Here is a 12,967-nt window from a genome sequence, read left to right as displayed (position 1 = left end):
ATTTCTCAGTACTTGATTGATCACATGTGCTGACTGCATTCTCTTCCAACAGGATGCAATTCTAATTCACTGCTGGTGAAAGTTTTAACTCTGGCACTGCTCTGTTATTTGAGGCAGGGGTTATCTGTGCTCTACCTTCCACTCGAGATGGGTTCTTTCTGAGCAACTGGGGAGCAAGTGATCCAGCTCTAAAATCCCACTCCAGCATCTGATCTCTTGACCACTTATGGGACCAACTGCTGCAAGGGCTCCCTGGGAAGTGGTTCCTGAGATGATAGCATACAGGTAAATTATTAGAAAGTGATCTTAGAATTGACACCTGAGGAAAGGAAGGAAAAATAAAAGGGTTGAATAGAGAGACAAGTGCTATAGTGCATTTTCAAAGGAGGATTCAGCTCACCCTACAGTGAGGTATGGAACCAGTATGACCCTTCAGAGTTAGAGGAGCAGGGTCTTTATGTCCTGTGTAGTAAAGAATTTAATCTTTTCCAGAAAAAATCTTGCCCGTGCCCTCAGATCCTGGGATTTCATCTCTAAGCCTTGGAATGTCCTGCCTGATAAAAGTGTCTCTATTTACCAAAGGGCCTTAGGCCACTGCAGATAGTCTAACAATATGGTTTATGGTAAGTACCATGGGTCATGAGGTATCAACTTGACCTCTAGAGGAGTTGGAGCTTGACATCAGCCATGTGGGAAGTCAATCATGTCTATGTGATGGAACCCTAAATAAAGATTATTGACACTAAGACTCAGGTGAGTATACCTGGTTAGTAATACTCCAAATGTTTTGTCACACATTGTTGCTGGGGAAATTAGTTCTGTCCACAATGCCACTGGGGAAGCTCCTTATGTGGAATTTTCCTACATTCTGTCTTTGGATGTATTTAATTTGTATCTTTTCACTATAATAAACTATAAACATGAGCAGAACAGCTTTCAGTCAGTTGTGTGAGTCTTTCTCGTGAGCTACTATAACTGAGGGTGGTCTTGAAGGCCTTAAAACTATGCATTTAGTGTGGGAAGTGAGGGTGGTCTTTGGAAGTCTGCATATCCCTACTTTGATCAGTCATTGGATATCAGATGTGTTGCCCCAGAAAGATGGTAACTTCGGGTGAGGTTTTCTTCTGCCAAGGCAAACCCAGTAGGGGGTTGGCAGCTGGGAGTTTTCTGTAAACACACACACAAACTGAGGAATGCAGCTCCTCAGTTCTGAAGAAGGTTATGACAACTACATCACAGCACCTACCACAGTAGGACAACTTTCGTCATCAAATGTACAGTGCTCAATTCATATTTCTTTGAAAGAGAAGATTCACATAGCTACTGAAGGGAAAGGGTACCTCTTGGAATGTAAGAAAAGTTGTATTGCTCTTTCTTTTTTTTTTTTTTTTTTTTTTTGAATACTAGTGATAGCATGCTTGGTTCACGGAAAGAATCTGTGTTGTTGTGTGTCGATCCATGACTTTCTGCCACGGTTCTGAACAACTCACCTTGTGGAGTTAGTCATTCAATGCTGACTTATAACAATGGCCAAAGGCATTAGTATAATTAGCATCCATAGCCAGCCCCTGGCTGGAACCCCCTCAGCAATGTCCACACACTGACATTAACAAGTTTTCTAAAATTTGAATTATACATAAAATTCAGAAGCTAAAATAATTGTTATGTGGTACTTTGTTTATGAGGTGGACAATCTTCTTTGGAAATGATTTACCATATTTCCCCATGTATAAGACGCACTTTTTCCCCCCTGAAAAATTTGGGGTCTAAAAATTGGGTGTGTCTTATACATTGGTTGTAGATTTTTTTTAACTTGCATTTCCTGCTTTTTTGTACTTGTTCTTGCTCTCATTGTTGAAGACAGTGATTCATCATCAAATACAGGTGAAGACAAGCTAATGGATGGGAGTTTTGACAGTGATGAGGAGTTGTATGAATTTTTATGATGAATAAAACTTGAGTTCAGTAACTTTATGTAATTTTTTTTTCAAATTTCGGGCCCCAAAATTAAGGTGCATCTTATACATGGGATCATCATATATTATATGGGGAAATACGGTACATCATGCTGAACAGGACCAAAGGAATAACCTGAAAACATGGACAGGTGCCAAGATTGCATTAACTTCATAAGAACACAGTTCTAACAGGAATACCTATTAGCTGTAGTAAGTAATAACCAGCCAATACACACCCAATTCCAAGCCAGTTTTGTTAAGGCCTTCTGCTCTGAGTCTAGATCCACTGATCAAAGTAAGCAGCAACTCTGAAAGCTCTAAGGGAGATCTCAAGAGGCCAGAAAATTGCCATTGGCCTTTCCTATCTTACCTCTACCTCCCTCCAAAGGTAGAATAACTTTCTCCTATCTAGAAAGCCTTGTTGTTGTTTTATCAAATATCTCTAGATAAAGAGTTTTCACAAATTTCCTTGTAATCACTTCCTGTATTATTTAACCCTGAAATTTGAGTGAAAAAAAAAAATTAAGACATTCCCTTCTGTCATATTGCCAAGGAAAATAGATTTGAGTTATTCTGCTCCTGTCTGAATTGTTAGTGTTCAGTAAATATGCAGTTTTTCCTTCCCTTCCTCTTACCCCTTCAGTCATTTGGCAAACAGTCACATTAATAGTCTACTAACCCCAGCAAAGTAAATAGCCACTACTTTCACTGATGGCTCTCTTAAATCAAATGATTTATCATGGCTGCACAAAAGACCTGTGTTTCAACTCAGGAACCACAAAGGGATGGATCCACGCCAAAATTCAAATCCTCTTCCAGAAAGAGCTCTGGTAAAGAAAGGCCTTCCCCAAGAACAAATCCATTCATAACTCCTAAATAGAGTGAGTATTAAGTCCACAATTGAAGTATAGTCTTGTTTATCAAACTGAGTGCAAGAAAGTAATTTTTTTCCTAATTAAACAGTTAATCAATTACTTTTCCATCTTTCTTTATCATGACGGATGGATGCTTAGATATAAGATTTGGGATTTAATGCTCATCTTAAATTGTACTCTTTTATAGCATTAAAAGGTATTCTAGTCATCACTATAATTACTATATATGCAAAGTAGATTACAGTAATGCAACTTGTACTTGAATTTTAGAAGATAAAAGTGAAGAAACAAGAATTCGTAAGCCTTTTCAAACTCACTAACAGGCTATAGGATCATCTAGACCACTCACAAAAATTAGGGGATATTTTATCGCTTCATATTCATTTTGAAATATCCCCTAATTTTTGTGTGAACAGTATATCTTTCAGGTCTACAAACACTAATACAGTAAACAGACAGGAAGGGCAGTAATGCAATCGGAGTGCTAAGCACCCTAACACTGAAGAGCAAAGGCTCATGAAAAGGAGGTAGCTTCTAGTCAGAAATATAGTACCAGAGCCCTGGCTGGTGACTCAGTAGATAGAGCATTGTCCCAGAAACAGAGGTCAACAGTTCAATCCCAAAGGTGCTGACTCAACCCCGAGGTCACCTGTTAGAGCCCCAGTCAGGGCACGTATGAGAAGAAATCAATGAGTGCACAACTAAGTGGAACAACAAGTTGATGCTTCTCTCTCTCTCTCTCTCTGTCTTTCTCTTCTCTCTTTCTCTCTCTCCTCTTTCTTTTCTCTCAAAAATCAATGGAAGGCTCTGGCCGGTTGGCTCAGCGTAGAGCGTCGGCCTGGCGTGCGGGGGACCAGGGTTCGATTCCCGGCCAGGGCACATAGGAGAAGTGCCCATTTGCTTCTCCACCCCCCACCCCCTCCTTCCTCTCTGTCTCTCTCTTCCCCTCCCGCAGCCGAGGCTCCATTGGAGCAAAGATGGCCCGGGAGCTGGGGATGGCTCCTTGGCCTCTGCCCCAAGGGCTAGAGTGGCTCTGGTCGAGGCAGAGCGACGCCCCGGAGGGGCAGAGCGTCGCCCCTGGTGGGCGTGCCGGGTGGATCCCGGTCGGGCGCATGCGGGAGTCTGTCTGACTGTCTCGCCCGGTTTCCAGCTTCAGAAAAATCCAAAAAATAAAAAATAAAAATAAAAAAATCAATGGAAGAAAAAAAAAAAAAGAAACATAGCACTGTTTTTCTTACCCAGTATTTCCTGATTATCTGATATTCCCAGAGAAACTGGAAAGTCAAGTTTCATGTAAAATTTAATTATTGTTAAAACTCAAATATTCTGGGAGCCAAACAAAATTCTTCTGAATGCCAGATGGAGCTCATTCACCACCACCGTGTGATCTCTCACTAGAAACAGATGAGATTCTGGGTAGGTAGAAAGTAGCTTAGTCAACACCCAAGATCCTTTTTGACTCTGCAAAATACTACTGCACAAAAAATCACCCCAAATGTAGTGGTATAAAACAAGGATTTTATTCTGCTCAGGATTTGGTGATCAGAAATCTGGATATGACACAACAGGAATAGTCTACTTGCCTGCCATAGCACTGGGCTTCAGCTAGGAAGGGTCAAACTTCTGGGGTAATTGAATGACGGGGGCTGGAATCACCTAGAGCTTCTTCAGTTGCATGCCTAGCACCTGGACTGGGATGTCTCTAAGTCTGAGCTTAGCTGGAACCGTCGACTGTTGCTGCAAGACTTAAACATATGCCCACGCCATGTGTTTTGGTCCTCCGCTTACCACAGTGGCATCTGGATGATAGGTTTCTTACTAGTGGTTCAGGATTCCAAGAGCAACTGTCCCAGCAAACAAGGTAGAAGAAGTTCATGGCCTTCTGTGACCCAAATTCAAAAGTTAAATAGCATCGCTTTCTGTCAGTAGAAACAGTCACATGCCCACCCAGATTTAAAGGGAGGGGACATAGACTGAATCTCTCAACGTGAAAAAAGAAAGGATTTGCAGCCATTTCTTTTAAAAACCCCACAGGTGGGGAAAGCTGTGTTTGAATCAGGATTCCAGTCCTAGCTCTACCTTTTTCAGAGTGGCACTGAGCAAATTATTTAACCTTGTTGATGTCCAATTTCCTCGTCAGGTTAGAAATGTGCGCAAAACCCAGGACACATTGTGAGTGCTCGGTGAATGGTAACTAGTATTTCCATTTTTATCTATTGTGGAGGAAGATGATAAGGCCTTTCTTAACTGGAGCTGCCTTCTGGTTTTATAGAACATATTCCAGAGTCAGTGACTGATCTGCCAGGCATTTTATTTCCTGAATACATACCCTGAGTACCCAAGTTGATCCAGAGGAGGGAATCTGCAAACAAATCATGACCTACCCAGGGGACAGCAAGGAATTCTCATACCAGTCTCATGATGATGCTCGCTCTGACATGCTCAAAATATGGAGGAAAGAAACAGCCTTCGAAAGTGGCTACCTGCTCTGGTGTCTTTAAAAATAAACCAATAATAAGTAAATAAAAACTTTAAAAACAAACAAACAAAAGCCAGAAACAAAAAGAGGAACACCAGCCTCTAGGTTTTAAAAGGAAACAGAGAGAGAGAGGCAGTAAAAAAAAACCTAGGAGGGCAAGGAAGGAGGGAAATGACTCAACAGTGCTTGCTGCCTTAAGGTGAAGGGGCTCTGAGAATCCGCTCGTGGGATAAACAGCGCAATGCCTCCGTGCAGCCGGGCAGTACTAATGAGCCCGGAAAGCCCGCAGGACATAATACTTATTTGAAAATGATTTCATTTTCATTTTATTTCTGGTACAGCAAAGCATTTGAGTAGCACACGATAAGCCTTTCAACTACGTGTTTAATTCATTTAGGTGATCTGTGCACAGCAAGGAGATCTGAATCCCAGGGATTCCTAGTAAGAATGTCGTTAGATTAATACAGTTCTCACAGGCTTCTTGGATTGGATTCTACTTAACATTGTTTCACAGACGGAGCCATGGAGGGACACCGACCACCAAAGGGCAGGCAGGCAGTAGCGAAACTTCCCTCTGCTGTGTCAGGTCTTCCTAGAACGCTTCGCGTGCGTTCCTGGCCAGACCGACTCCCACGCTGAACATACTCTGGGATCTTATATCTCTTACATTTGTAATGAAGTAGTCATTTGTCTAATTATTTGTGATTATCAAGATCCCAGATCAGAATATATAGATGACATATTATAGAATTGTACACTTGAAACCTAAATAATTTTATTAACCAATGTCACCCCAATAAATTCCATAAGAACATTTAAAAAATAAAATAAATTAAAAAGGTCCCAGACTAGAACGAAAACTCCATGTAGTCAGAGATTACATCTTACTTAACTCCAGTGCGCAAAACAATGCCTCACTCACACCAGGTGTTCACCACATTTTGGTGAATAAACAGTCTGCAATGCAGCATTGTTGGGACTGTTTGCAACTTGACATGAAAAAGAATCTATTTATTTTTTTTACCAAATCAGGCTATAAAATAGTATATCAAATAAGTAATAGAGTGCAGTGGTTAAGAATGTTAGATGACTATCCACCCACCCATCTTTCCCAAAACCAGTGTCAACAAATTTTTTGTTCATTTAAAAAAAAAGAAATGTTAGATGAATGTAAGCAAGTTACTTACCCTCAAAGATCATCAGTTCCTCATCTGTAAAAGAGGGACTAATAATAATCCCAATTATAAAGGGCTGTTAGAAGGATTGGGTGAGAAAATTAATCCAATAAAATAATGTAAAGATGAAATAGTTTTTTTAAAATCTCAGCAAAGTCTCTGAGACTTGTAAGTGTATGGTAAACATTAACTATAGTGAAGACGGCAATCCTAGCTTACGAAGTTCTTTTCTATGTGTACATTTTATTAAAATCTAAAACTATTCATATAAAATTATTAATATGAATATGTTGGTGGGATTTTCAAATTTTTAATTTTTCTTTTTATGTCTTTCTCTATTTTCTAAACAATAAGACCAATTTAATTGGGAGGGGGGAAGATAATAACTTGGTTTTCTTCTGTAGCTCTACTGTCCAACCCTTTATTATAAAGCAGAATATTTTGGAGATGACTTGTCTGGAAAATGATTTCAGACTTATCTGAAGGAGGAAGAATAAATAAAAGTTTGAGATGGCTAAATGGATTAAAGTATCACTGGGTCACATTCCCTAAATTCTGTTGAAATTATGGAGGAAATGTGCCCACAAAAATAAATTTTACAAGAGCTGAAAAACCAAGAGAGTTGATACTAACATATCAGAAGTTTGAGAATTTAGAACAGCAGTAGTCAACCTGACCCCTACCGCCCACCAGTGGGCATTCCAGCTTTCATAGTGGGCAGCAGCAGAGCAACCAAAGTATAAATAAAAAGATAGATTTAACTATAGTAAGTTGCTTTATAAAGATTTATTCTGCCAAACTTAGTGAAAATCCGACATAAGTACTTGGTAAGTAATTATTATTATATGCTTTAACTTGCTGTAACTCTGCTTTATAAATTTTATAAAGTAAAGTTACTTCCCTACTTTATAAATCACCATTACTGGCCCTGGCCGGTTGGCTCAGTGGTAGAGCGTCGGCCTGGCGTGCAGAAGTCCTGGGTTCGATTCCCGGCCAGGGCACACAGGAGAAGCGCCCATCTGCTTCTCCACCCCTCCCCCTCTCTTTTCTCTCTGTCTCTCTCTTCCCCTCCCGCAGCCAAGGCTCCATTGGAGTAAAGATGGCCCAGGCGCTGGGAATGGCTCCTTGGCCTCTGCCCCAGGGGCTAGAGTGGCTCTGGTCGCAACAGAGCGACGCCTCAGAGGGGCAGAGCATCGACCCCTGGTGGGCAGAGCCTCGCCCCCTGGTGGGCGTGCTGGGTGGATCCTGGTCGGGCGCATGTGGGAGTCTGTCTGACTGTCTCTCCCCGTTTCCAGCTTCAGAGAAATAAAAAATAAAAATAAATAAATAAAAATAAAAAATAAAAAATAAAAATAAAATAAAATAAAAATAAATCACCATTACTGTGGAACTGGTGGGCAGTTAGAAAATTTTACTACTAACAAAGATAGAAAAGTGGGCGGTAGGTATAAAAAGGTTCACTACCCCTGCTCTAGAAAATCTACAGTTCCACTAGGACAGATGAGAAGTCCTCCAGGACAGAGCTCGAGGACACTCCTAGGACCAGCAGCAGCAGGGAGTACTGAAGGGACAGGTGGTAGGTCTGGTCACTGATTTTAAAAGAACAGAAGAACTGTGCCCATGCCCTGTGGAGTGCCCAGTGCTGGCTTTTGCTCTGCAATATGGGAATTTTGACACAGGAGACTCTCAGAGAAGATACAGGGACTGAGATGAAGTAATTTCCTAAATAACTTTGGGCTGCCTCAGCAGAAGAAACAAACTGTCATCTAATGACAAACTACTGGTCATCCTTAAGGAAAGTGTAGCCCACCAGGACCCATCACTGCTCTTCACTACAGAGCATCCATCAGCACCTCCGACCAGAGTAGAGGAAACAAGGATTTCCTCCTGCTCTAGGAAAACACAACTGAGAATCAGTTCTGTTCATTTACACATACTTATTTAAAAACATCTATTGCCAGAGGATTGTCAAAAGAAATCAATAGCCAAAGGAAGGAAGAAAAGAAAGGTGGAATGGAGGAAAGAGGTAATAAGGGAGGGAAAGAAAGAGGAAAAAAGAATAGTTTCAGCACATCTGGTAGAATCACTGAACTCCAGAGATTAAGAGAGAATCCATAACAATTAATAGAGAAGGGAAGGAAAAAAAAAAAAAACAGGCCTATATTCAAGAGAACAAGGATCTCTGGGCATAGGGCTTCTCTGATGCAGAGCAAAATAGAGAAATGTCTTTCCATTCTTATGAAATTCCCTGATGAACAAAAATTCCCGGTTCAACTGTCATTTACGCATCAGGGCAAAATAAAGACATTTTCAGACACACAAGTACTCAGATGTTTTAAAACTCAGAAAACATTGCTGAGCAAAGTATATGAGTATATACAACATTAAAATGGACAATGAATCTAAGAAAGAGAAGAAGTTGTTTAAGAAAAGCCGTAGTGGGTAAAAATAAACCATGAGTATATGATTAATGCTAAATAAATTTAAATAGCATGGCATTAACCTTCAAGAATTTTTAAGGGAGAAGGGGAAGTCACACACTAGTTAAGTGCTTGGCTTGGGGGTGGCACACATCACTTCCGTTTAGAGCCCATGGTCAGAGCTAGCTCCAAGCCACATCTAACTGCAAGGGGCCAAGAAGTCCAGCAGGGTGCATGAATATTATGCTAGGTGAATACGAAATGTCTGCACCCTAATGATTTTATCTTCTCAGTGGACTCTATCTTTCAACAACATGCCGTATCCCTCTTTGACGGTTTTTATACCGGAGTTTATTTTTCTAGAAATTAATATTGACCCATCTATCTTTTTTGGTCATAAGTTATCTGGTATAACTTTATGTATCCCTGCATTTATCTATCACTTTTTCTGTGTCATTTCATCTTGTGCCTCTTTGTAAACATCAAATAACTGGAATTTGTTCTCTATCTCAATGCCTCTCCCACTTTATAGCTTACTTCAATCTAACCACCTTTACTTTGATAACTGATATTTGATAACTGATTATAGTTCCCATTCCTGCTATCTCTTTTTCTTTTATTTTATGCTATCTGTGTATTTTTTTTTCTTCATCTTTTATTTTTTGCTGATTACAGACATTTCCTCTGTTTCTGTTTTTGCTCTGGTGGTTTGGAAATTACGTGTTCCATTTCCACTTTTCTCTAGTTTATATTTATGCTCATCATATGTGTTTAAAAATCCTTAATTAAAGGTTGAAAATAATTTGTATATATAAGCTCTTTTGAAACAAGGCAAGGTGCTTATCATGCTTCCACTTCACTCTTTTCCTTTGCCTCTTCTGTCAAAAAAGTATTTGAAATTCTTTGTTGTTTTTTGTTTGTTTTTGTATTGTTGTTTTTTTTGTGACAGAGACAGAGAGAGTCAGAGCGAGGGACAGATAGCAATAGACAGACAGGAAGGGAGAGAGATGAGAGCATCAATTCTTCATTGCGGCACCTTAGTTGTTCATTGATTGCTTTCCATATGTGTCTTGACCGGGGGGCTCCAGCAGACTGAGTGACCCCTTGCTCGAGCCAGCAACCTTGGGCTCAAGCTGGTGAAACTTGCTCAAACCAGATGAGTCCGTGCTCAAGCTGGCAAGCTAGGGGGTCTTGAACCTGGGTCCTCCATGGCCCAGTCCGACATTCTATCCACTGCGCCGCCTTGTCAGGCAAAAAGTATTTAAAATTCTTGAGAGCAAGGAGGGTTGCAGACAGGAGCACCGGGCACCATGGGCCCAGCCTCGCCACCTCAGTATGATGACCAACGCAGTTAAAACAGTGTACACAGTGCAGCCCCATCTAGCACTGAGCGGCATCTCCCACCCCCATATCTAAGAGTTTATTACCTGTTAAACCCAAAGAATTCAATGTTTCCAGAATTTTTCATTCAGGAGTTTCAGAGAATGATCTTATAAAAATTATCAAACTGAACTGAGAGACTAGACAGATGAAAGCTGCAGGTACTGCTATCAAGAGGAATGTGAGAGTCCTGGCTGCCTGATTGGGTGGGTCATTGGAAAAAGCATCATCCCAGTTCAGCAAAGTCGCAGGTTCGATCCCCAGTCAAGGCACAAAGGAGAAGCAATCAATGAGTGCACAACTAAGTGAAACAACTAGTTGATGCCTTTCTCTCTCCCTCTTTCTCTCTCTCTCTCTCTCAAGCAATGGAAAATTAAAAAAAAAAAAAAAAAGGAATATCAAGAAGAGCTACAAACCATAGAGTAAGCAGAAGTCAGAGGAATTGTTCAGGGATAAGAACCAGCTCTCAGAGGCCATAAACAAGAATTGGAGGACCTGCCTCAAAAGGTGGATCTGCCAGAGAAGTTTTGGGACTACTGTTTGGCAATTTGGGAGAGCAAGGGACTCACCCAGTCAGGGACACCCTGGTGTCACAGCAAGACTCCAACCCGGATCACAGGAACTCGATGTTGCTGTTTGAAACTCTGCAAGATGAACTGAAGCTTTTTTTTTTTTTTTTTTTTTTCCTGAAGCTGGAAACGGGAAGAGACAGTCAGACAGACTCCCGCATGCGCCCGACCGGGATCCACCCGGCACGCCCACCAGGGGCGACGCTCTGCCCACCAGGGGGCGATGCTCTGCCCACCAGGGGGCGATGCTCTGCCCCTCCAGGGCGTCGCTCTGCCGCGACCAGAGCCACTCTAGCGCCTGGGGCAGAGGCCAAGGAGCCATCCCCAGCGCCCGGGCCATCTTTGCTCCAGTGGAGCCTTGGCTGCGGGAGGGGAAGAGAGAGACAGAGAGGAAGGAGGGGGGGGGGTGGAGAAGCAAATGGGCGCTTCTCCTATGTGCCCTGGCTGGGAATCGAACCCGGGTCTCCCGCACACCAGGCCGACGCTCTACCGCTGAGCTAACTGGCCAGGGCCGAACTGAAGCTTTTTAACAAAACATCTGAAAAGCAGGTGGAGGAGCTACCAGCCTTAAAAGTAAAAAGTTGAAGACGAAAGAAAAGAAAGCTTTGTTCCTAGAACAGCAGACCTTAGGTAACAGCCAAGTAAATGATTTTACAGCAACTCTTAGAAATGTGATTAAAAGCAAGTGGCCACCTTGATAACATTATACTGAGTGAAATAAGCAAATAAGAAAAAACTAAGAACTATATGATCCCATACATAGGTGGGACATAAAAATGAGACTCAGGGACATGGACAAGAGTGTGGTGGTTGTGGGGGGGAGGGGCACAAAAAAAATAGATAGAAGGTGACAGAAGACTATATGACTTTGGGTGATGGGTATGCAACATAAATCAAATGTCAAAATAACCTGGAGATGTTTTCTCTGAACCTGTGTACCCTGATTGATCAATGTCACCCCATTAAAATTTAATAAATAAATAAAAAGCAAGTGGCCAGCGGGCTGGCTCCCTCTTGGGGATTAACTCTCAGAAGAAGCCCTAAGGACATGGCTTCTTAGCCATGATCTTCTAGGACTCAGCTGTAGTAGGATTAAAGGCAGTTCATGTTGGAATGGTGGTTCCTCCTTGAAGAAAGTGTCCCCAAGCTTCATATTGGTCAGCTCTCTGAACCACATATGTATATAACGGAGGTCTGTAAGAGGTGGGGCCTGGAAGCTTGGACCAACTCCTAAGCAGCAAAGCAACACCCCGTTAGAATAGGGGACTATCCCAGCCACAGCGAGAGGATCCAACAGGTACGGGAAGAAACCCCGAATTGTCCAATGGAGTGCGGGTGCTCCACTGGAAACATCACTGGGGAGCCGTGCAGCCCCCATCTAACTGGGGCACACACTGCCCCATCTCAGTTGGGCTGTCTACCTCATTGTAAATTATAAACTTAAAAGTTACTTGAAATGGCTTAATAAATGGGGTGAAAGTACAGATAGCAGTAACACCAACCTGAAACAATACACCTTGGAGCTTTTACTCTAAACTACTTCTGTTTTATATGTATCTTATATACATAATGTTTTATGTAGAAAGTGCTAATTTTAAAATAAATACTCGCAGCCCTGGCCGGTTGGCTCAGCGGAAGAGCGTCGGCCTGGCGTGCGGGGGACCCGGGTTCGATTCCCGGCCAGGGCACATAGGAGAAGCGCCCATTTGCTTCTCCACCCACCCCCTCCTTCCTCTCTGTCTCTCTCTTCCCCTCCCGCAGCCAAGGCTCCATTGGAGCAAAGATGGCCCGGGCGCTGGGTCTGGCTCCTTGGCCTCTGCCCCAGGTGCTAGAGTGGCTCTGGTCGCGGCAGAGCGATGCCCTGGAGGGGCAGAGCATCGCCCCCGGTGGGCAGTAAATCAACTTCATAATAAATATAAAATAAATAAACATAAAAAACTTTATAATAATAATAAATAATAAAATAATAAAAACAGGAAACAAGAATTTCAAGTATTTTTTAATGTTGCAATTCAAATATGCAAGTATTTTATTTATTTTATTTATTTTTTTTTCTTTTTTTTTTTTTTTTTTTTTTTGTATTTTTCTGAAGCTAGAAACGGGGAGAGACA

General features: G+C 41.8%; 1 pseudogene; it reads left to right on the top strand.

Moving 5' to 3' along the window:
- The window catches only part of LOC136398484 (small kinetochore-associated protein-like), a 29,773-nt pseudogene extending 18,219 nt beyond the window's left edge, over positions 1-11,554 (top strand).
- Positions 11,555-12,967: the final 1,413 nt, after the last annotated feature.

The sequence above is a fragment of the Saccopteryx leptura genome, chromosome 3 (genome assembly GCF_036850995.1).
Source record: "Saccopteryx leptura isolate mSacLep1 chromosome 3, mSacLep1_pri_phased_curated, whole genome shotgun sequence".
Taxonomy (NCBI): domain Eukaryota; kingdom Metazoa; phylum Chordata; class Mammalia; order Chiroptera; family Emballonuridae; genus Saccopteryx; species Saccopteryx leptura.
Note: the sequence above shows the minus strand (reverse complement) of the source record. Positions and strands in the feature narration are given on the sequence as shown.